General features: G+C 50.0%; 1 pseudogene; it reads right to left on the bottom strand.

Annotated features, from left to right (window-relative positions):
* Positions 1-2,150: 2,150 nt before the first annotated feature.
* The window catches only part of LOC125941358 (uncharacterized), a 157,985-nt pseudogene continuing 135,223 nt past the window's right edge, over positions 2,151-24,912 (bottom strand).

Here is a 24,912-nt window from a genome sequence, read left to right on the forward strand (position 1 = left end):
TGCTGGTTCTTCGCCTTGTGGTTAGTGGTCGCCATCGTCGATGGATTCGAATTCGCGTCGGCGATCGCGAGTGGGCGAGATGGAGCGAGAGTCGCTGTGGCTGTTCGCCCGCGCTTTCTTCCGAGTCGTGTGGCGCGAATTGTCGAGTTGTGCATTGGTGACATAGTTTTTCTTTACATGCGCGATAAAATTGTTGAGCTGTGGCGCGATCCCATCGATCTTGGCGTTTAGCGTGGCGATCTTGTTTTCGAAGGTTGCGGCTGTTTTTTCGACTGCTGATTGGACGATTTTTTCCATCGTGGCGTGAATGTTGTTCATAAAGGCTTCTTGAAATATCAGGCACCTTGCATCTACTATGGCTTCGACATCCGCCTTGGTCAGCGTCGTTCCCGACTGTCTGTTAATGTTTTCGAGCTCCTGGCATTTTTGATGCAGCTTGTCTGTGAGTTCTTGCTGTTCCTTGCATTTTTGGAGCAGTTTGTCGGTGAGCTCTTGCTGTCTCTGTTGACTGCGGAGTAGTTTGTCTATGAGGTTTTGCTGGCTTTGCAATTGGCTGTGCTGATTCTGCAGTTTGCTCTGCTGGTTCTGCTGTTTGTTTTCGAGGACCCGTATGGCTGTGGCTTCGGTCGACGAGGAGTCCAAGCTGCTCGTACCACTCGGGGCGCTCGAGCCACTTGCCACATCGGCGTAGCTCGCTGCGCTTGACCGAGTGGGAGCGCGAGCGAGAACGAGAGCGGGAGCGCGAGGCATTTCGCAGTATTGACTTGGACCTGCTGCGCCTTGGGGAGCTGCCCACACTGATACTGCTCGAGCTGGTGGCCGCGGTGCTCAGCTCCGGGAACTCTTCACTGCTGGAGCTCCAGCGGTTGTCTCTTTCTTGGAGCCTGTTGAGGCGCTGTTGCCGTATATTATATGGTGGTGGGCTTGGCTTCAGTCTCTTCTTGCACTCTGTACTTGCAGTTTCGTGCCCTTCTCCGCAGAGCTTGCAGGTTGGTTTGCAATCATGGTTTTGTGGTTGTCCAGGTCTTGCCGCATTTGTAGCAGAAATCCGGGACCGGTCTCGGACAGACGTCTTGACGGTGTCCCGTTGTGCCACAGGTGCGGCAGTACTGCACTGACTTTCGATATGGTCTGCAGCGGAAATCAACGCTCTGGAAGATGATGTAGTAGGGAACGTGCGGTCCTTCGAAGAATACGACTGCCGCGGTCGACTGACCCAGCATTCTGGCGTGAAGAACGGTGTATCTTGCCGGTGCTCGGATTCCTGCCATGAGTTCTGCGGTGCTCGTTCCGGGTATGAGGCCATTGATGACGCCTCTGGAGACGTCATCAGGGGTTCGTATGTTGCCTTTGACGTGGTGATAAGTGCCTCCAAGCTGTATTTTGTTGATGCTGACCAGCATCTTGGCATCTTCCTTGTCGGCCGTGCTTGCGATGATTAAATTTTCGATTCTCTGTACTTGCACGCGTACTTTGTCATTGAAGTCTTGCTGCGATAGTCCACTCGCTCGGCCGATGGCGTGCATAACTGCAACGGTGTTCCATTTGGCGAGGTCGAGACCTGCTTGCGGGCGGTAGACGATCTTAAAGTCGTCTAGTGGCAGGGGCGGCATCCTGGGTCTGCGTTGTTGCTGTGGCGGTGCTGGATTGGACGTCTGCTCATTAGTTGGTTTTGTTGCCGGCGTCTTTACATTCGTGGTGTCCTTCTTGCCCTTTTTGCTCCTCGTGAGCCAGGCGCTTTCCGCTTCGATTGTTCTGCCGCTTTCTGTATCATAGTTCCACATATCTTCCCCGGTGTTTTCTTCCCTCCGGTCCGTTTGCATTGCATTTGTTTCCTCTTCTTTCTGGTTCTCTGACATTTCGCTTGCTGCAGCAGCCTCTCGGCTCATCGTAGTGTCCGTTTGCATTGCATTTGCTTCCTCTTCTTTCTGCGCCTTTGACATTTCGCTTGCTGCAGCTGCCTCTCGGCTCATCGTAGGGGCTCTTCGCCGCGGCGTGGGCGAGCGCTCGTGCGCTCGTGCTCACGTGGCGTGCGCCGCGACGGCGTTTCCTCTGATGGGATTGCAGCAGCTGCTTTGGCGTTAGGCTTAACCTGGTGGGTGTGCGGTCGACTTGATATCTTGAAATAAGGTGCACTTACCCGAAATAGGCTATTGTCCGGCGATTTCTCTCGTCTTGCCGGTTGCACCGGTGCAAAACTTAGATTCGTCACTGGCCTTGTTCCGGGATGAGAAGCACGAAAAGCGGGAGCCCATGTGAGACACGTCTGTTCTCCTCGGCCCCCTGGCGGCGAGTCCTAAAGAGGTTGGAAAATAAGAAAAAAAGACTTTTTCGTAATGCCAAGAAGAATTTAAGCCCAACTTGGGAAAAATACTACGCCGCTGAGAGAGAATACTTACGTGCTGTCCGCAATGCCAAATGGTCCTTTTTCAACAATGACTTACCTAAAATGCTAACAGACAACCCCAAAAAATTTTGGAAAGTTATCAACCCTGGGAACACACGCGCTATAACTCTTGTAAATGATGCGGGGGAAATCATGCCTGAAACTGAGTGCGCACTAATATTTAACAACGCATTTTCGTCAGTATTTTCTAATGATAATAACGTTCCATTGTCTAATGTCCCCTGCAACATAGCTTCTAGCATGCCGAGCGTGGTGTTTTATCCTGATGGTGTTTTGCGCATTATTGAAAACCTTAAACTTTCATCCTCAGCAGGTATAGATGATATAAACTCTAAACTGCTAAAAAATACAAAATATATTTCTTCATCATTTTTGTGTCTTATATTTTCTCAGTCACTTGCTACAGCCTCCATGCCTCACGACTGGAAGGTGGGGAAGGTCGTTCCCATCTACAAGTCTGGTAATAAGAACACACCGCTAAATTATCGACCGATCTCTCTCACTAGCCTTCCGTGCAAAATCATGGAACATGTCATCTACTCCCTGATCATGAATCACTTGGACGCCAATCAATTTTTTCATTCGGCACAGCATGGGTTCCGTAAGGGCTTCTCTACCGAAACGCAACTAGCTTTGTTTCTACACGACTTGCATATAAACCTTGACTCTAACCAACAAACTGACGCTATTTTTCTGGACTATGAAAAGGCCTTTGACAAAGTTCCTCACCGCCACTTACTACTAAAACTTTCTTCTTTGAACTTGCACAGTGACGTACTCAAATGGCTCGAAGCATTCCTTACTGATCGCTACCAATTCGTTTCTATAAATGACAAATCATCCACTCTTCTCCCTGTAACTTCTGGTGTCCCGCAGGGATCAGTTCTCGGTCCTCTTCTCTTTTTAATTTATATTAATGACTTACCCCTACATGTATCTTGCAAGATACGAGTTTTTGCTGATGACTGCGTGATTTACCATCCAGTTTCTAATGCTACTGACGAAATCACCTTACAACAAAGTCTTAACAACGTGCAGTCTTGGAGTGAACAATGGTTAATGACTCTTAATCCCAACAAATGTAAGCATATATCTTTTACCCGCCGCCGTAACCCTTTCCTGTCCTCTTATACAATAGTAAACGTTCCCATAGAATCAGTAGAATCATTTAAGTACTTGGGCGTAACACTTTCTCATGATCTCAGTTGGGGTACGCATATTTCCAACATACTTTCATCAGCTAACAGAACTTTTGGCTTCATGAGACGACACTTGCGTGACGCCCCGCAGAACGTAAAACTCCTAGCTTTCAAATCCCTTATCAGACCGAAAGTTGAATACGCATCACCCATCTGGAATCCATATCAAGTCTATCTTGTTAACGCGCTCGAGTCCTTTCAAAACCGCGTCGTCAGATACATCCATTCATCATACTCATATGACGTAAGCGTATCATCCTTAAGAGCAAAATCTGATCTCCAGCCCCTTGCACGTCGTCGCGCTACAGCCAGCCTTTGCCTCTTTCATAAGTTTTTTTACAGTTCCCTAATTCACGAGCCATATATCACACCACCCGCACGCATATCGCTACGAACTGGGCACCCATTACAAGTCTTACGGCCACGCTCCCATACAACTACCTTTTCTTCGTCTTTTTTTTCCCGCACAGCATCAGACTGGAACGCACTTCCCCACCACGTGGCTGAAATCACTTGCCCGACATCGTTCTTCGAAAATGTCTTTGTTGGCTGAAAAATAATCAGCTTTTTTCACCGCGCATTTTTCCCCCTTCTTTCTGTGCACTTGCGAAATGTAGCTTTCTTGTAGTTTTCTGAATACCTGTGTTTCTGTTGCATCAACTGTACCCACCCCTTATGTAATACCCCTAGCAAAGGGGTCTTTAAGGAAATAAAACTGAACTGAACTGAACTTCGCGGAATCGCCCCATCGGTTAGATGCCCTCACGCGGTCGTAATTTTCCAACCAGCCCTCAACATCGTTGCCGTGGAAACCAGCGAACATCTGGGGATCTTCCCGAGTGCTAGAGATCGTCCTAGAAGGTGTCCTCGCAAGAGCAGGCGTACCCGAGTGGAGCTCCAGGAAGCTCGAGAGATGAGACGAGGGCCCCGAGAACAACCTCCAACTTATGAGACAACGTTTATGCCGCAGGTCTTCCTTTTATTTCAGCGAGCAAGCCACCCACTATTACGGCCCCGAGTGGTGATGAGTACGTGCAGGTGAGGAAGATGAAATAAATGCACATGCAACGCTCACAATATATATATAGATGAGAAAGGCAAACTGGCAAATGGCGACCTGTGTTTGCCAGTGCACAAGAATGCCTAAATGAGCACTGGGGGCCGTTGGTAAACAGGGATGACGAGAGTGCAGCGTTTATTATTTCCAACGGCATAGAAATCCGCGCTCTGCGGAGTTCTGGCCCCGTCTCGTCGGGCCTTCGCGAGGCGCCCTGCTCGCCTCTTCAGCCGAAGCACCGCGGGGCGCTCGAAGCGGCGGCGCCAAGCTGAGGACGACCCCTGGCGCCGTTATCATCAGGCCGGGCCTCCCCGCGGCTCCGGCAGCCGAGCTTGCCAGGAAGCAACCCTCATGAATTTTGATGCGGGGAGCGTCTTCCATCTTGCCCCTTCGCTGCTCGCGGCGTGTTCCTACCAGCTTGTCTGGCCCCGTGTTCTCCTCCCCCGTGCGCGCTTTTGCGCACAGGAAGCGGGTGCCGCGCCAAGGTTTGCCGAGCGCATGGCGCCGGTCTCTGGCCCGTTCTTTTCATTTTGAAAGAAAATCCAAGAAAAAATAAACACTATGCAACCACTTGACTTAGTAGCCGACGTTTGGTCCACGACAATTTCTTGTTTTAGTGCAGCAAACCCAGCTCAGCTGAATGACGATGTGGGTAGAGCAGAGTGAGTGTTCACTTACAAACGGCTGAGAGAAATTTCTCGCGAGAGTGCAAAACTCTTGGCTTAATCGTACCGGCGGGAATGCACACAACTATTGAGCAACGCCTTTGGTCGTCGTATTTGTTCGCTGCAGTAAAGACGGCCGCTGGCAAACGACGTGAGTGAATGAAGATCAACTCTGCCGGTATGAGTTGGAGCTGTGTACAAAGGGAGCTTTCTGGTTGTGGTCAGTTGCTGGATAATGCCATTTTTGCCTAGAAAAGACCACTGTGTTAGCAACGTGACGGCGCCTCTACCACTCGTGAAGATTTCTTCCCTGTCAGCGTTTATGTTGATTGATGTTGCCAAGAAAAATGGCGGGAATCCAGATGTGTATGCGTGAGGCCGCAAACGGAAACGGCAGAGCACGCGGCTGTCCGCTAGGAGCTCGGCGAGCTAAAGTCACTGGAAAGTACCGCAACCGCCGGAGCGCGGTCGTTGCCAGATTTCGTCCAACGCCTTTATCGGGCGGCAGCAGCTCAGCTTTGTAGCTTCGCTTTCAGCGGTTTATATTATCCCAAATCGAAAGATTTCATCGTCCTTAACATAAAAGATGAGACGGTGCATCTTCTATGCGTGCGAAGCAGTACAGATAAGTACGATCGGAAGATTTTTACAGGCGCCAAATTGCATGCAGCGAGACCAGCGAACTCGCGCTTGAGCGGCGGTTCTTTCGTTTGTTCTCCTTCCCGATAAGTTTTGTGCTCGTTGGGAAGCTGTGCAAGGAATATAATAAATTGCATAATTAAGCAACATTGCTCGTGTTTTAAGCATTTTATCCGTCGCAGGCCTACGCGAATCTCGGGTTTGTTTACATCACTGTTTTATACCCTCCTGGCTAACTTGTAAGCTATTCGACGCGCTGCAAAGAACGCGAACAGCTCTTCCTCGGGTTTTCTAGGCTTTGTACAGTGAAGACCGGCATGATGGTTGTCGCTGTGGGCCCTGTGAAGTCCAATAACAAAACTCCGTGGTTGCTCAGTGGCTATGGTGTTGGGCTGCTGAGCACAAGGTCGCGGGATCGAATCCCGGCCACGGCGACCGCATGCATTTCGATGGGGGCGAAATGCGAAAACACCCGTGTATTTAGATTTAAGTGCACGTTTAAGAACCCCAGGTGGTCCAAATTTCTCGAGTCCCCCACTACTGTGTGCCTCATAATCAGATCGTGGTTTTGGGACGTAAAACCACATAATTAAATTAATTAAAATTAATTCAACTGCGCGTCCCCCGTTCTAAATGCAAAACGAACCCCAAGCTCGTGTGTCACACAGAATTTTTTAGGCTGACTAGGTATCAAGCGTTACCACGCATCGTTTATAAGCGGGGATGTAATAGCTTTCGAACGTGGCTACTGATTTACCCGCGCTCGAAACGATTGATACAGATCGACTTCGACGAAGATAAATATCCCTGACTGCAGTACGAGGAAACGGATGCTAAAACAGTTATCCAGGTCACTTTCCCGTTGTTTTAAGCAGTCATAAACAACACCACACGAGAAAATGTATATTTTAATATTCGACATTGGCAGGTCGATAGATCTTTATTGCAGTGGTTTTCTCACTACATTATGTTATTTTCTACACAGCCGCCCGCATTCCGACGCTTTTCGAGTGGCATTTTGCTCGGTTCTGCACATTTCTGAGCATCTCCTCGCCTTGTTTGCGCAAGGCAAACCGCGCAGTCTACAAAGCAAACGCGTCAAGAAGCGTCTCGATCACACTATGGCATTTACGCAGTTCGATGATATCGCAAGGCTTCTCAGCTTTGCGATATCATTAAGTTCACCTAGTGGGAGTGAATTTGTCGCGCTTTGTTCGGTGCAGCCAGATAGCACGGCGATTGCTGTCGCTCTTTCCACTTGATTGGTATCGTGAAAAGCGCTTTCCCGGACTCCCGGTGGTTGCTGCACCCGAAAGCGCAGCACCCGGATATTTTGCTTTCGTTTTAAGTCTACCAAAGTTACATATGCCCTAAATTACACAAAATGAAGACTCCGACCTTGTCGATGGCTCATACGCGCGGCGTGTGCGAGCGATGCCTTTGTCTGCTTGCCCGCTCCGGCACGGCGTGGACCATCTATGGCGAAAAGTGATCGCGTGACGGCAACTGACCAATCGGCGGCGCGACGGCGAAGAGAAAAGGGCTGCGGTACTTTCCAGGTTCCAGGGACTTTACAGCGAGCGGGCTCGTCGTGACACCACGCGGCGGCCGCGGTATCTACGCAACGCAGAAGACGCAGCCATCACATGCAACTGTAGCGCGTTTTCTATTGCTATACTCACCACAGGGCTGGAGTGCGCGCTCGCGTTCGTGGGCTCCAGTATGTCTGCCAAGGCGTCTAGCCAGGAGCTGCCAGTAGTGCGTGCGTGCTGGCGACCGTACGTGTGGTCTTTCCTTGAGTTTCGCGTGGTTCGAGGCTAGTCGAGTATCCAAAATTAATCGAAATCAGCAAAACCCCACGGCTACGACACTGATAAGCGGTGTGGCCAAAGTTTATTTCCTTCGCAGGCGGGCGCGGCCGCGCGTTAGCTGGAGATATTCGGCTTCTTCCGGAAGTACGTAATTCTTACTGAAATTCGAAACGCAGTTTTTCGTCTAGTTTAGCCTGTTTAGTACACTGCTTCAAAAATATACGCACTAACAGCAGTAATAAGCGCACTGGTCCAAACACCCTTCTTGATTCATGACCGCTATCGGAAGATGACAACGCTCTATGGGAATTCACGTCAACGGGAAGTCCCCGGCAGCGCCGAAAGGGTGAGGAGAACGCCTCTGTTGAAAAGTGAGCGAGAAAAAGGCGACTTCGCGCTTCGCTTGTGAGCACCACGTATCTCGCACGAATGCAACATTTGGCTGAGATAGTCACATGCGTATGCTATCCGCAGAAGGTGTTTTTAACACGAAAGTGTTTTAGGCCAGGGTCCACCATCAACGTCCTGTAACGGATGTGGCGTCGGCGCGAAAGATGCTTTCTCTCGACAGGGATGGCGCCGCTATCTAGGAGCGGTGAAGCGAAGTAGTGCATCGTGACACTAACGAGCGCCGACAGGGAGCGCTACGATAGTCACAGCACAGCGGAGGCTCCAATGCAGTCATGGAGGAAGGAAACAAACCTTCCTCTATGGTGGCTAGAAGGGGCAGTGTGACGGGCAAGGGCCAGAAGGTGCACATACAGGCGATGAAACATGGCGGCAGGTCGAGGTGGCGCTGCGCGCGTCGGGAGCGCGTGCAGCGGTGTTGGTAGAGCGTGGCTGAGGGCTAAGTATACATATATATTTTTTTGCATATTCGTTCGTTATGCGGCATGCATTTGTTGCACGCGAAACTTCCCATATATGTTGCAACTGAGCAATTTTATTGAGTTGCCAGTCTCTGCGCGAGGTATGCTATACGTACGGCGAATGGGTAGTTGACAGTGGCCCGTGTTATGTAAATTTGTGCTAGACGTTCGTCCCGGATACGAGGTGCTCCTCAACTTATTTTATTCTTGTTCCCTAGTTACGCCCCGCACTCAATAAAGAAAAACAAGCGCCGGTTCGCGCGGAAACTATACTAACTGCGCGGCTGCAACTTGCATGTTTCGAAGAGGGGTGTTATATTCCCTTAACATTTACAACTTGTGCGTGTCACAAGGCTACAACACTGGTCATTCTACTACCACTAAGTATATTGAACAAGTGTTTCTGGAAATGTAAAAAGAAGTTTGTACGGTGCATCCAGCTGGTTCTTCAGAAACATTTTATTTTTCACATGCTCATGCATCAGTTCAGCACGACCAGAAAAAGTTCAACACAGTTCGAAAAAATGCACTAAAACAAATCAATCAGCACAGCTGAGAATTGTAAGTACAATTCGAGTTCCCTCTGTACGTTCAGCAGCTGCCAGACGGCGGCAAGTGTTGGCACGCCTTTTAACTGAAACGCCATGCTTCCGTCGTGATTGCTGATTTTGCAAGATCTTTCGTAGCTACTTGCAGTGCATGCAAGGGCCCTTACTTTCGCACGTAAGGCTGCACTCAGGCGAAAAGTACAAGCCGGCAAAATACTCATATTTTCCGACTGCGTTTGGTTTCATACCACAGCCAGCACATAAAATCAGAGAATGTGCGCTGTTCAGCACCAACTGCGCCTCATCTGGTGAGGAAACATTGCGTTTTAGGTGCAGCTTGCCCCTAAGAACAACAGAACAACTGACTGTTGCTACTTGCTCAACGGCCTGTTCAAACTTCACCAATTTCGGCAGCAGTAGGTGATCCAACTCGGCACCCTCTAACTCGGAAAGGCCGAAAGTGACGGTCCCTGGTTCAGTGGAAAACGATAGTTTGTTCCAGCTTGTGTTAGGAAGTTTGATGTTGCGGCACACGTATTCCGTACTGACTTCACTCTGCGGCTCCACTTCTATCGTGTCAGTATGTACAGCTTCGATAAACTCCGATTCTGCAGCATGTTGTGCTTCTATTACTTGTTCCCTTTCTTCCGGCGCCTGCTGCTTTACAGTAGTCCTTCTTTTAGTCAGGGGCTCACCTTGTTCACACAGGTTTCTCTCCTTCCTTCTAGTCGGCGTTTTCTTTGTGAGGTATTTTGGCGCATCCTGGAAGATTGTAGGAACGGCGTCCTCTGTTAGCAGCGGCCGATCGCGTGGAATTTCAACCATCTCACCATTGATAACATGACGATAAGTCCTCTGTATAAACGTTGCCTCGAAGTGACGTTCACAAACGACGCAGTCGTTGGTTAGTTCCTTATCGCCCCGTTTTATATTACGGGCCCACTGCTCCCGTTTCAATGCATCCTTGGGAGCTCGAAACGACGACACCCTTGCCGGACACGACTTGTACCCACTTTTACAACCGGGCACAAAACACGTACCTGCTTTCGCTGACATGGTAATAGTGTGTCGCTATCCGGAATCATTCACATGGTGCGCGTCCAGGAGTCACACAAACACAGTTGCACGTGTGGAAGTTCGCGCACAGTGCCAAATACACGTGGCTGTAGCAGCTGTAGCAATGGCTGTAGCGGCGAAGATCTCGCGCGCTCCCGACGACGGCCGCGCCCCTAGCGGCGTAAAAAATATCATCGAGTTTTGTGCGCCTCTCTCCCATGGCGCGCATATGGCGACCGTCACACTGCCCCTTCTAGCCACCATACTTCCTCCATGAATGCAGTGTAGTCTGGTGCAGGGTTGCCAGACTGGGCTATTAATAGCCAAAATGGGCTACTTTTTATGCGGGTTGGCGTCGAAAATTTTTAGTTGGCTACATGGCTATAGTTGGGCTATTTTTGTCTTAAGGACTTCGGAGTCCCAAGGACCACGTCAACACTGACAAAACCCGGGAACGGCAGTTTATGAAAACCCAAAGCTGCTACAAATTTCTGTAGGCAATCTCGAAGGCTGTGTTTTTAGGCAATGTCGGCGCTGGGAGGATGGCGTCATGGCTGCCATGTTTTCACGTCATTGTTTTGGTTTCGGCGCCATCTGCTGCCGGTTCACGCATGGTTCAGTAAGAAAAACGGTGGGGCTGACAGCTGTCGAGTACGTGTTCCGTGTCGGCCGGGCTGCTATACTGCAAACTATTATGTGGACTTGCAGAACAGCTCGAGTATTCGCACGCATGTCGTGGCGCGTCATTTTCGCCTGTGGTCCTTCAATGTTTATCAAGGGTTCCTCAACGCCTATTACTTGGTTTCCCGCACATCATCGCGTTATTTATTTACCCAGTGACTTTACGAAAGAAAACGCGTCGCTTTCATCGAGAAGCGCGACGGTTTTTTATGTACATGCTCAGCGAAGCGCTGTAGTCTCTACTAACGATCAAAACGAAATATTCTGCTTTAGTTGTGGCCTGCATGTTCGCGATAGCACTACATGAGCACCATCTTCCAGTGAGAACATTGACAACTTTTGATGGGGAAAGCTCATAGTCATTGTAATTCCTCTTTGTTCGTCTTACTAGCCATTATATTGTACTTTGCTCACGCGTATTTCCAGCTGTGATGACAAAAAGAACTGCGTTCGATATACATAATAGGTGCTTGTGGTACTCCTACGTCTATATTTTATTATTTTTGCACACATCGCATTAGTAGTAGGGCAAAGAGCTCTTGCCAGTTTTTGAAGGTATACATGGTGTTCTACTGACTTCATATTCTGATGTATGGTGCTTGAATTTGTTAGACGAAGGCGCTTACTTTGTACTTCACGACAGCCGTGCGCGACCAATAAAGTCAGTTTTGTAGGTTCCCTAGCGGAATTACATATATTCTTTTTTTTTCATGTCACACTGAAGGTAAGGTGCACAGCGCCCTCGGAAATGTGACAACACACGCATTCGTGCCTGCATTTACAGAAACTTACGTACACGTTTTCATATTGAACGAATCTTGCGAGCGAATCCCTGTTTAAATATTGCACAGTTCATTTCTTTTCGATACAAATAGTACCCAGATTATTGCCAGTGCCATAATCCACGTGTAAATTAAAACTATAAACTTTAATTCACTTCTTCTGTTATGGGCCAGCAGATGATTCTGTTTGTTTCCACTCGAAGGCGAATTTTAGTTGCAACTGCCGCTTCTTCGCACGAGGAAAATGCGAGAAGGTTTCAAGTTTTCTCCAGAGTCCAGTGTGCCTCCAGGGGGTGCATTTGTTAACTCAGTGTCGAGCTGCTTTCGACTAAAAATGACAAAACTGTGAGAAAGAGAGAGAGAGCGGCAGATAAATAACATGTCTGTTTTATGAATCAAGCTTAGGCAAGGCATTCCAAAATGCCTTGAACTCGGGCCGCCTCCTGGGCACTCGATCGTGACCAGCCGAAGGTGATCCTCGAGGTCGGAGCTGGCAATATTTTGCCCGACTCTTATAGGAAAATGCCACGGGTCAAGTGAGACATGAACTAAAGTTACCTCAGAACGTGGCTTAGTAAATACCATTAACGTCATGAGTAAATCGGAAAAGAAATCCGTCGACTCATTGTACCAATAAGTGGTGTCCAAATCCACGTCTGAGTGGCAGCTCTCACTAGAATTATTTACGCAGACCTTGAGGCTAGTGTTGTGCACCATGGTTGCATGCGGCGGAAGCAATTTTGGAGCCTCAAATACACGGTGAGATTTGAACACCATCTACACTACCTACAAGACACTTGCAGAACATCATCGAACGTTTTGGCTATGTTTATGGCTACTTTTCGCTCGCGAAAAATTTGCATCTGGCTATTTTTGGGCAGCATTTTTAGATCATACGACTATTTTTTGTTGGGGCCATCTGGCAACCCTGGCCCGGTGTAGGCCGTCTGCTGAGGTGATGACGCAGTTTCCGCACGTGATTTGTCTTTCGCGTCCGATTAGCCTGTGACGTCTCGTCGCCTACGGAGTCCAGTTGCAACATGCATCAGCAGTGCTTACACGCCGCGTACTGCTTCGCTTGCGATGGTACCAACTGCGGCTCTAAGCGGCGCAGAAAGGCAACGACGTCGACCGGCGAATCTCGCTTTGGTCCGGCGAGAGACACGCCAGCGTGAAGCAGAACGCGTTCGCGGTGCCACTCGCAAGCTGAGCGCGTCGCAACTCAACTGGCTGCCCAAGACGGACCAAAAAGCTTCGCCGAAGCGACTCGCCGAACTCACCGAAGCAGCACTGTCGCCGACCCGCAGATCGTGCGCCTTTCGTTGCAGCCAACCGTGAGTTCAAGAAGCAAACAGCTTCTGTGAAGACTTTCGTGTTCGACCGATTCCTATGGAAGAGGCATCAACCATATCAATTTTCACTAAGCCCGATTGTTGCTTCAGGGCCCCTTTAAGGCCTATTGTAAACAATAACTTTTCATCAGAAGTAATAATCACTTTGTAATCAGTTTCTTTTGTTATTATCTGTACAATTTCTGCACTTTCGTTTGATTTCAGTTTTAATATTTTCGTTGTCAATCTCACGCAGAGTGTCAATCACCCGCCGTGGTTGCTTATTGGCTGAGCTGCTAAGCACGGGGTCGCGGGATCAAATCCCGGCCACGGCGGCCGCATTTCCGTGGGGGGCGAAATGAGAAAACACCGGTGCACTTAGATTAGGTTAAAGAATCCCAGGTTATCCAATTTATTCCGGAGTCCCTCACTACGGAGGGCCTCATAATCTGATCGTGGTTTTGGCACGTAAAACCCTATAATTTAAATTTACTCACACACACAAGCAGCACCAAGTCAATGACCGCGCTGAGTATGCAATGTAGCCGTATACACTACGTAACAACCCCAGTCACACAACCTAGTGAACTGTGCAGTGCTCATGATTGTATTTTATTCTCAATTCACGTTGGTTAACAACAATAAATCCCGGGGTTTTATACTTACCACGATCTCATTATGAGGCACGCCGTAGTTTTGAACACCAGGGGATCAATTCCCGCCAGCTTGGCGCTGCGCAACGCTATAAGCCACCGCGGCGTGTTGGCGACAGGGTACTTTATAATCAAAGGTTGCGTAAAAGATGTTCCTATTTTGGCCTACGTGTTTAATCTTCCTTCGCGAAGTGGGCTTTTCTCGTCGCAGGGGAAAACAGTTCTAGTCCCTGTGTTCATGGCTGGTTACCCTTGTGACGTGAAAACATTCCAGCCTGTTTCTCTTCTTTCAGAGTTTTTAAAGGTTTTTGAAATAGTAATGCGCCTATATTTAGGGCAAGATTTATCTGATTCAACATGACTTTGTGCAAGGCAGATCAGCCGGAACCGACATAAACGATTTTCTCGGTTACATCGCACCGACCGTTTTTAAGCGCTGTCAATTGGACACAGTGTACTTTGATTTGACGAAACCTTTTGACAAAGTGTCATCAGCTACAACAAAAATGATTTGCGCAATTTCTATAGTGGTTCGAAAGCTACCTTTCTGATCGAGTACACGTGGTCAAAATATCGATACATCTTTCAGCCCATTTACATCTTTGTAGGGTGTACCTGAAGGTTCCAATTTAGGACCACTTTTGTTATTGGTGTTTGTTAATGATTTGCTCTGTTATGAAATTGAGTCACAAACTTTGATGTTTACTCATGATATAAAATTCTTTTAAAGAATGTAGTGCCTAAATGACTTATAATTGCTGGAGGACGTTTCCTTTATTCGTGAGTTGTGTGCTACCAACATGCTTGAAATTAATGTGAAGAAAATTAGTGTTTTGTGTTTTCCCAGAAAGCGTGTGTAGACAAATTTTAATGATGCTTTCTCGGGTGATAGTATTCGTTGTGTGCTTGATGTCCGTGACCTTGGTGTTTATGTAAATTCAAGCTGGATTTTCGCCTTCATGTATTCTGTGTTGTGAGTAATGAGGCATTTAGGCTTAACATCTAGACTTAAAGAAGGTTCGGCTTCCTGATTGTTTCAAAACATTGTCCTGCGCACTAGTCAGGCCGCAACAAGAGCTTGCTTCTACTGTGTGAAACTCTATTAGTACCCATCAAGGTAACTTAAGAGAAGACGTTCAGTGTGATTCGTTCGCACTTTCTACGACAGATATATTCGTCGACGTCGCGATACTATGAATATACTCAATCCGGTTCGTTGACTTAAGTGTATGCTTTCTTTGCGTGACGGGGAGACTCGCGCGTGACCCAAGTTTCTGGCTACAAGTGGCGCACGGGCTGATTGATTGTCATGTGTTACTAGCATCGTTGCAGTTTCGTGTTCCGTCACTGAAAGCGAGCACTTGTTTTGACGTGCTTTAACCTAATATCTATATAACCTGCCCCAAGACACGGATGCAACAGATGTGCAATGCCAGTTCATCTGACATGAATATTTTCATTTGCGTGCCTGTGTTAAATTGGCGCACAGGATGCTTGATGTAATTGAGTTCGGCAAGCACATCTTTATAACTTTCTTATACACACTCACGCTTTCTATACTTACTTTAGCATGTAATATTGTTGAAAATGTTGTTCTGTTTTCATATTTTATTATGTCCATGCTCTATGTATGTACGAGTGATCTGTCGCCAAGGCTTTACAGCTGTTGGCAGGCACTTAAGTAAACTGAAAAACGCACGCACGCACGCACGCACGCACGCACGCACGCACGCACGCACGCACGCACGCACGCACGCACGCACGCACGCACGCACGCACGCACGCACACACACACACACACACACACACACACACACACACACACACACACACACACGCACACGCACACGCACACACACACACACAGGCATACAAAGTGTTAATATATAGATAAAATGTCGCTTACCGTAAGTAAGGTTATAAACTCTTTAGGAGCTGATCGCTCTAATGATGCCTGATCCAATAGCCGAATAATATATTCCGTTATTCTGTTAACAGGCCGGCGTGCTTTAAAGGTACCTATAGCCGACATTATTTGTTCAGATTTTATGTGGGAATAGATATTTTTGTTACGCAGACCAGAGACACGCGTACTGGCATTATATATATATATATATATATATATATATATATATATATATATATATATATCCTCAAACATATCAGCCGAGATACTGACCGACCCAGTAGCCACGTTTATAACCCGGGATGACTCGCTTTAGAAGAACGGTTTGCTTTAAAAGGAGAAGGTAAAATATGACATTAAACCTGAATAGTATTCTGAAATGCGCTACGGTATCAACAGTTGAGCCAGCTCCATGGCATCCGAGACACAGCCATGCTGGCCCCTGAGCTGCCGCGTACACGAGCATACACACACCGTGTATGCTTCCGTCCAAGTCCGCAGTTGTCACTATCCCTCCTGTGTTTTCGGTGGTCGAGGCGTACACGTTTGCAGGGTTTTTCTTAACTAAGCCATCTAAGAGGCCACAGGACTACGAATTTCACGTCACCGATAACCCGAACCGCCACTTTGGATGTATTTGCCTACTTGCAGGGGACGCAAAATGACAATAGTGTACAGCTGTGCACAGTTGCGTTCAAGACCAATCTTGAGAGCTGCTTATGGAAATATTTATTCGACTGAGTGTCTAGGTCGCGTCAAGGTGTACGTTGCAGTGTAGCTGCGTAACGCGTTGACTTGAGCCTGCTAGTCAGTACCATTTTTTAAAAGACCCTTTTTTTAGGCTCTACGGCTGCTGGCTGCAACCTGCGGTCTTGCGCGATTGCGGGTTTTGGATATACCGTGTGTTCTTGCGAAGACTGCCGGTGAATCCTGAAAGTAGAGCGCTCAAGACAAATGTGTTATTTTGTTGCGCAATTATATGAACACTCCAGGCGCATTTCTGCCGTCGCCGTGAGGTTCCGTATAAAGTCCAAGGGCGATAAAATCGTCCCCGTGCGCCGTATGCGCGAGGGTGAGCCGGCGATCGCGGCTCAATCTCGCGTACGCAAGGGAGGGAAGCGCACGTCTTCCAGTCGCGCGCAACGCTCCAGAGGGAGGGGGGTACTCCGGCTGGCCTCACGGCCGCATGAGCCCGCCTGTGCCGCAAGCATCCTAAAAGCATCCGCCCGGCCGCTGTATATCGAAAGCCATCTGCGGCGGGGACAGAGTCCGCTTTGCTCTCTGTTTTCACCGCTTAGTTTATGTGGCACGATTCGCTCGCCGCCGCGCTTACTCATTCCAGCGTTTTGACTTTCCGCAGTCATCAAGGGAGATGCGTTCATGTTTGCTTGTGCGCGCGTGACACCATGCTTGTTCATTTAGTTAGTATGCCTATATTTACAAGTTTACACGGCCGATAAAACTACTATCCTTACTTCGTATAGCTGTGCACTATCTGTCCACTAATCGATGCTTCGCCTTTGGGGCGGAATTGCGCCTTTTTTTTAGAAACCGGATTGTCGGAAACGGTGGACGTCAGAAAACATGGTATGTGTATTCGTGTTCTCGAAAATTTATTAAATGCACTATTTTATCTGTTTAATTAGCACTGTTAACGTCGCTATACTGACATTGCAAATTAAAGCTTGTTGCTACTAACGAGGTCAACTCATATTGGTTTTTAAGTTGCGCGAGAAGGCCTTTTTCTAGGTCGTTCAGCAGGAGAAACTGTCACTTTTTCGCTGGGGAACTGAAATTGGGCCCCCAGTTCTAAGAACGCTGGAAACCACTAACAAGATAAATTTAAGCTGTTGGCATAATGTGACGTCTCCCAGTCTGCGCCACGCAAACTGAACCACTTCTCGTATTTCGACGTGGTGCACTTACAGCTCGTCCTTCACCGCGTTATCCTTGCCCGTCAATTCACCGTCGTGCAGTCATTATGCCGGGGTTGTCACGCAGTCCATCGTCGCTATGCGTTCCTCATTGTGCCGTCGTCATTTGATCGTAGTCGTCGTCGGCACTGAGGCTTCGTCATGACGTCATTCTTTCGTCGCAGCACTTGGGATTTTGGAGAGCAACAAGTTTACGTTGAGTGTTGCGTTTCCCGGTGAAAATGCGTCCAACTTAGTCACGTGCTTTGTAGTTGCATCTGGCCTCTAAAAGCAGAGTACTTCACAAACACTGATGCAAGCTTCGCCTAAACTGATTCTCTCACCATGGGATCCGCATGTTTTTCTCTCTTTCTCGTAGTGCATAAATATTGTGGCGCATTTTGTAGTAAACGCTATACTTTACGCTTCCGCTTTAAACTGCTTTGTGGGGCTAGTGTAAGGAATTACCAGTGCTTTATTGGACTGCTTTTACCATATGCATTCTTAGAAAGAATTCACACTATACTATATGGCGCAAGCATTAACGCACCCTGAGGCTCGAAAAGAAAGGTGGCGGCGGCCGCGTAAAACACAACTGGCTTGAGTGGCTTAACCACTCTGGTCTTGGCCCACACGAGGCGGCGCACGTTGAGAATCGGCGAGGATCGATAGCGAGCGTGCGCGAGGGCTGCCCGTCGCGCACTCGGGGATAAAGCCCCGGTTGAGACAGCGGCCGAACCCGCCAGCTCAGTGTCACGCTCACACTGGAGCTTCACGCTGGGAACAGCCCCTCCAGGCAGAGTTTGAAAGCCATCTTAATTGCATTCCACACCATGAAGCGACTCGCCCGCGTGTCGCCCGGAGCACTTGTTGGGACGCGACCGCTCAAACGGCCTTTTTCGCTGACCGTCCTTCGTGAGGGCTGTTTAGGTTTAAGTCAGTAGCGCAGTAGCGTCAGATAGCGCAGGCAAGTAATCAATAGCGCTTATGACTATTTGTCATCGCCTCGTCGGAATAGTCACCTGTAGCCTGCTTGAGCTAATAAGGTTTTCCTACATCTATGGCAGTTCGGCATTTTGCCTATGTCTCCTTGATGTTTTCTCTCCTCAACCTCTATATTCTATTGTCACGTAGTAGTGACGCTGAAGAAAACAGTCGTAAAACTGTACAACCGAACTGGTTGTTTATTGGGCGAACCTGTGCCCACAAAAGCAAGGTACACTCAAAGCACAACGAAAGCGGCGAACACAGTCGGCGGTCGTCGAAAATCTGATCAGCGGCGAAACGCGTCGGCTTTTATACCTGAGTCATCGAAGGTTCCAGATTAATCCCTGATGCCCGCGTGTCTTCCAGAAAGTTCTAGACAATTCGCGTCGCTCATACAATCAGATTACATAGGCGTCGGTGACCACAGACGACGGATAGAAGCATTGATAACGTCCGAGAAGCTTCCAATGCAGGCGCGTCCTGCGCCGAGCGATAACGTTTAACATTTGTCAGCCAATGTTGAAAGCGGCTACCGGTGAAAGATAAACATGTGTACGTGTCAATACCCTCCCCTTAAAAAGCATCGTCCCGATGCTACAAACAAACACGAAAGCGAAAACAAAACCATGCGTAATAAACAAAATAACAAAAAACAATAACAAAGTAACAAAGTACCTAAGTTTGTCAGCGGGCGTAGAAAGGCTTAAGACGCACCACGTGGATGACTTCAGGTCGTGCCCGGCGCCGCTGTGATTGCGAAATGCCATCTGGCACGACCTCATAGTCCAGTGCGCCAATACGTCGGGTGATCTTATATGGTCCGAAATAGCGACGTAACAGCTTCTCGCTAAGTCCTCGTCGTCGTATCGGAGTCCAGACCCAAACACGGTCACCGGGCTGGTACTCGACGTAGCGTCGTCGAAGGTTGTAGTGTCGGCTGTCGGTCCTCTGCTGGTTCTTGATGCGCAGGCGGGCGAGCTGTCGACCTTCTTCGGCACGCTGCAAATAGGTGGCAACGTCGAGATTTTCTTCGTTGGTGACGTCCGGTAGCATGGCGTCAAGCGTCGTTGCCGGGTTCCTTCCGTAGACCAGGTTGAACGGCGCCATGTGCGTCGTTTCTTGCACGGCCGTGTTGTATGCGAAGGTCACGTACGGAAGGATGGCATCCCACGTCTTGTGTTCGACGTCGACGTACATTACCAGCATGTCGGCGATGGTCTTATTTAGGCGCTCGGTGAGGCCATTCGTCTGCGGGTGGTAGGCGGTGGTCCGGCGATGGCTTGTGTGGCTGTATCGCAGGATGGCTTGAGTTAGTTCTGCCGTAAAGGCAGTACCTCTGTCGGTGATGAGGACTTCTGGGGCACCGTGACGCAGGAGGATGTTCTCAACGAAGAATCGGGCTACCTCGGCAGCACTGCCTTTGGGCAAGGCTTTTGTTTCGGCGTAGCGGGTGAGGTAGTCCGTAGCTACGACGATCCATTTATTCCCGGACGTCGACGTCGGAAAAGGCCCCAGTAAGTCCATCCCAATCTGCTGGAACGGTCGGCGAGGTGGCTCGATCGGCTGTAGAAGTCCGGATGGCCTTGTCGGCGGTGTTTTGCGTCGCTGACAGTCTCGGCATGTCCTTACGTAATGGGCGACGTCGGCAGAGAGGCGAGGCCAGTAGTATTTTTCTTGTATCCTTGCGAGCGTGCGGGAAACACCGAGGTGTCCAGCCGTTGGGTCGTCATGGAGAGCTTGCAGAACCTCTGGACGCAATGCTGAGGGTACCACGAGGAGGTAGTTGGCTCGGAGAGGCGAGAAGTTCTTCTTTAGGAGAATGTCGTTTTGCAAGAAAAACGACGCCAATCCTCGCCTGAACACCTTCGGCACAGTGACGGTCTTGCCTTCCAGGTAATCTACAAGGTTCCTTAGTTCCGGGTCGGCTCGCTGTTGTTCGGCGAATTCGTCGGCACTGATGGGTCCCAAGAAAGTGTCGTCATCCTGGTCATCCTGTGGCGGCGGTTCGACGGGGGCGCGAGACAAGCAGTCGGCGTCAGAGTGCTTTCGCCCGGACTTGTAAACGACGGTGATGTCGAATTCTTGAAGTCTCAGACTCCATCGTGCGAGGCGACCTGAAGGATCCTTCAAGTTAGCTAGCCAACACAAGGCGTGGTGGTCGCTCACAACTTTAAAGGGCCTGCCATAGAGGTAGGGGCGAAACTTTGATGTAGCCCAGATGATGGCGAGGCACTCCTTTTCTGTTGTGGAATAATTTGCTTCCGCCTTCGATAGCGACCGGCTAGCGTAACTTACAACCCTTTCTAGTCCATCAGTCTTCTGCACAAGCACGGCGCCGAGTCCTACGCCGCTTGCGTCGGTGTGGACTTCGGTATCGGCATTTTCGTCGAAATGCGCAAGGATGGGCGGCGATTGTAGGCGTCGCTTCAGTTCTTCAAATGCTTCGATTTGCGGCATCTCCCACTTGAACTCGACGTCGGCCTTCGTGAGGTACGTCAGTGGCTCGGCGATCCGTGAAAAATCCTTGACGAAGCGCCTGTAATAGGCGCACAGTCCCAGAAATCTACGCACTGCCTTCTTGTCAGCGGGCAGAGGAAAGTTGGAGATGGCCGCAGTTTTCTGAGGGTCGGGGCGCACTCCAGACTTGTTGATGACGTGGCCCAAAAACAAGAGCTCTTCATATGCGAAGCGGCACTTTTCTGGCTTTAACGTGAGTCCGGAGGTTTTGATTGCTTGAACTGTTTCAAGGCGCCGCAGGTGTTCTTCGAAGCTTGAGGCAAACACAACGACGTCGTCCAAATAGACGAGGCAAGTCTGCCACTTCAAGCCTGCCAGTACTGTATCCATGACGCGTTGGAAAGTCGCAGGTGCCGAGCAAAGACCAAACGGCATGACCTTGAACTCGAACAGTCCGTCTGGTGTTATAAAGGCCGTCTTCTCCCGGTCCTTCTCGTCGACTTCGATTTGCCAGTAGCCGGTTTTGAGGTCCATCGACGAAAAATACTTTGCGTTGTATAGTCGATCCAAGGCGTCGTCAATCCGTGGAAGGGGGTATACGTCCTTCTTCGTGACCTTGTTGAGGCGACGATAATCGACGCAGAAACGTAGGGTTCCATCCTTCTTCTTCACTAACACCACGGGGGACGCCCACGGACTCTTGGACGGCTGGATGATGTCGTCGCGTAGCATTTCGTCGACTTGTTGCCTTATGGCCTCGCGTTCGCGTGCCGAAACTCGGTACGGGCTCTGACGCAGTGGGCGGACATTTTCGTCGGTTATGATTCGGTGCTTGGCGACAGGGGTTTGTCGAACTTTTGACGACGACGAGAAGCAATCCTTGTATTGCAGGAGCAGAGCTTTTAGTTGTTCTTTCTTATGCCTGGGAAGGTTCTGATTAACGTTGAAAGTTGCTTCAGGTATTATAGTCGTCGTTGCGGGTGCACTGGAATCCGTGAAGGCGAAAGCACTGCTGGCTTGTACTATTTCGTCGATGTAGGCAACCGTGGTGCCTTTGTTAATGTGCTTGTATTCGGGGCTGAAGTTCGTGAGCATCACCGTTGCTTTCCCTGCACGTAGCTCAGCTATGCCTCTAGCGACGCAAATTTCACGGTACAGCAATAAGTGATGATCGCCCTCGATGACGCCCTCCATGTCTGCAGGCACTTCCGTACCGACGGAAATCATTACGCTGGAGTGAGGCGGAACGGTGACTTGTTCTTCAAGCACATTCAAGGCATGGTAACTGATGCATGTATCCGGCGGTATCGCTTTGTGTGTTGAAAGCGTTATCGACTTGGACCTTAAGTCGATGACTGCACCATGTTGGTGTAGAAAGTCCATGCCTAGGATGACGTCCCTGGAGCAGTGCTGCAGGATTACGAAGCTCGCCGGGTAAGTGCGGTTGTTTACCGTGACTCGCGATGTGCAGATTCCAGCCGGCGTTATTAGGTGACCTCCCGCTGTCCGTATATCGGGTCCTTGCCAGGCCGTCTGCACCTTCTTTAACTTGGCGGCGAACGCGCCACTGAAAACTGAATAGTCGGCGCCAGTGTCGACGAGAGCGGTGACGTTATGACCATCGATGAGCACGTCTAGATCGGTAGACCGGCGTCTGGCGTTGCGGTTAATTCGTGGCGTCGGATCACGGCTGCGTCGGCTTGCTCTGCTGCTGCTACGTCGCGTCGGAAGGTCTTCGTTCGGCGGCGATGTGTTGTCAAGGCTGTTGCTAGGCGGCGTGCTGATATCTCGTCGTGATGATTCGCGAATCGTCGTCGTCGGCGGCGGCGGAGGATGTTCGGCATTGCGTCGTACAGCAACCGCACCTCCATCGGTTGCTGCTTTTAGTTTCCCGGGTATGGGCTCGGAGATCGGCCCCGGGTTGGGCCGGCATACAGGCGGCGATGCGGCGAGATGTAGCGGCCTGGTGACGGCGAGCGTGAGGGTCGTCGTGGTTGCCACTGGGCTCCGGCAAGGTAGTCGGCGATGTCGCGTGGTCGTTCACCTCGATCGGGACGCGGCGCGTTGACGGGGAACCCTCGTAGGCCCATCTCGCGGTATGGGCATCGGCGATAGACATGGCCGGCTTCCCCGCAGTGATAGCAGAGCGGGCGGTGGTCGGGGGCGCGCCATATGTCCGTCTTCCTCTGGTAGCTGCGCTGGACGACGGGCGGGCGTGCTGGCGGCGGCGGCGGTGGACGACGGAACTGCGGCGTTACGGGGCCCTGGCGCGAGCGCGGAGGGGGGCCTTGACGACGGGCGACGGCGGCGTAGGTCAGCGCTTCCGGCTGGGGTTGCGGCGATTGTGGCTGCACATCGGGAACTCCAAGTGAGCGCTGAACTTCGTCTTTGATGACGTCGGCGATAGATGCCACGTGAGGCTGCGACCTGGGAAATAGCTTATGCAGCTCCTCGCGAACGACCGCTCTGATGGTCTCGCGCAGGTCGTCGGCGCCTGGCGCTTGAGCGTCGGCGTAGTTGGTCAGGGCACGGCGGTTGTATTGCCTGACGCGCATTTCAAGCGTCTTCTCGATCGTTGTAGCCTCGAAAAGAAATTCGGTGACAGTCTTGGGCGGGTTGCGCATCAATCCGGCGAATAGTTGGTCTTTGACACCTCGCATCAAGAACCGAACTTTCTTTTCTTCAGACATGTCGGGGTCGGCGTGGCGGAAGAGGCGAGTCATCTCCTCCGTGAAGATAGCGATGTTCTCGTTGGGCAATTGCACTCTGGTTTCTAAGAGAACCTCTGCCCTCTCCTTTCGTACGACACTCGTGAAGGTTCTCACGAAGTTTTCACGAAAAAGGTCCCACGTAACCAGGGTGGTCTCCCTGTTCTCAAACCAGGTCCGAGCAGCGTCATCCAACGAAAAATAGACATGGCGCAGCTTGTCCTCGTCACTCCATTTGTTGAACGTCGCGGTCCGCTCGTATGTCTCCAGCCAGGTTTCAGGGTCTTCAGCCGAAGATCCACGGAAGGTCGGTGGCTCCCGAGGTTGTTGCAGCAGGATGGGGGACGCTGGGGCTGCCATTAGGGTCTTTGACTTGGCCTTGATCGCTGTGCTCTTCTCGGGAAGAAGTCCGTACTCCGGCAGAAGTCCTTGCTGCCTACGGCTAGCTCGCTGGTCCTTGGTGACGTTGGCGTTGTCCTCCGGTTTAGGGCTTGGATCGCGGCTTTGCGGGGGCGTTCGCTGCATGAACGCACTAGCACCTCCACCAGATGTCACGTAGTAGTGACGCTGAAGAAAACAGTTGTAAAACTGTACAACGGAACTGGTTGTTTATTGGGCGAACCTGTGCCCACAAAAGCAAGGTACACTCAAAGCACAACGAAAGCGGCGAACACAGTCGGCGGTCGTCGAAAATCTGATCAGCGGCGAAACGCGTCGGCTTTTATACCTGAGTCATCGAAGGTTCCAGATTAATCCCTGATGCCCGCGTGTCTTCCAGAAAGTTCTAGACAATTCGCGTCGCTCATACAATCAGATTACATGGGCGTCGGTGACCACAGACGACGGATAGAAGCATTGATAACGTCCGAGAAGCTTCCAATGCAGGCGCGTCCTGCGCCGAGCGATAACGTTTAACATTTGTCAGCCAATGTTGAAAGCGGCTACCGGTGAAAGATAAACATGTGTACGTGTCACTATTGTAACCTATGCGTGCAACGAACCCGGCTCTATACATCTCTGCTCCTTTCCCGCCAATACTGTAAGCGTCCCTCGTTTATTTCGACGCTGACCGCTAATTGGATCCATCGCTTTAAGAACAAGCGCGTATGGGAGGTGCACTTTCCCTATAATTCTTGTTAGGTGAATATCGCGGCATTCAAATAAACGCGCTGAGTCATCTCGGCACTTTTAATGCAGGAGACACAGCCTCAACCATCCTTTTCATAGTATCCCCCCCTATATT

Source organism: Dermacentor silvarum, chromosome 11 (assembly GCF_013339745.2).
Source record: "Dermacentor silvarum isolate Dsil-2018 chromosome 11, BIME_Dsil_1.4, whole genome shotgun sequence".
In the NCBI taxonomy this organism is placed as follows: domain Eukaryota; kingdom Metazoa; phylum Arthropoda; class Arachnida; order Ixodida; family Ixodidae; genus Dermacentor; species Dermacentor silvarum.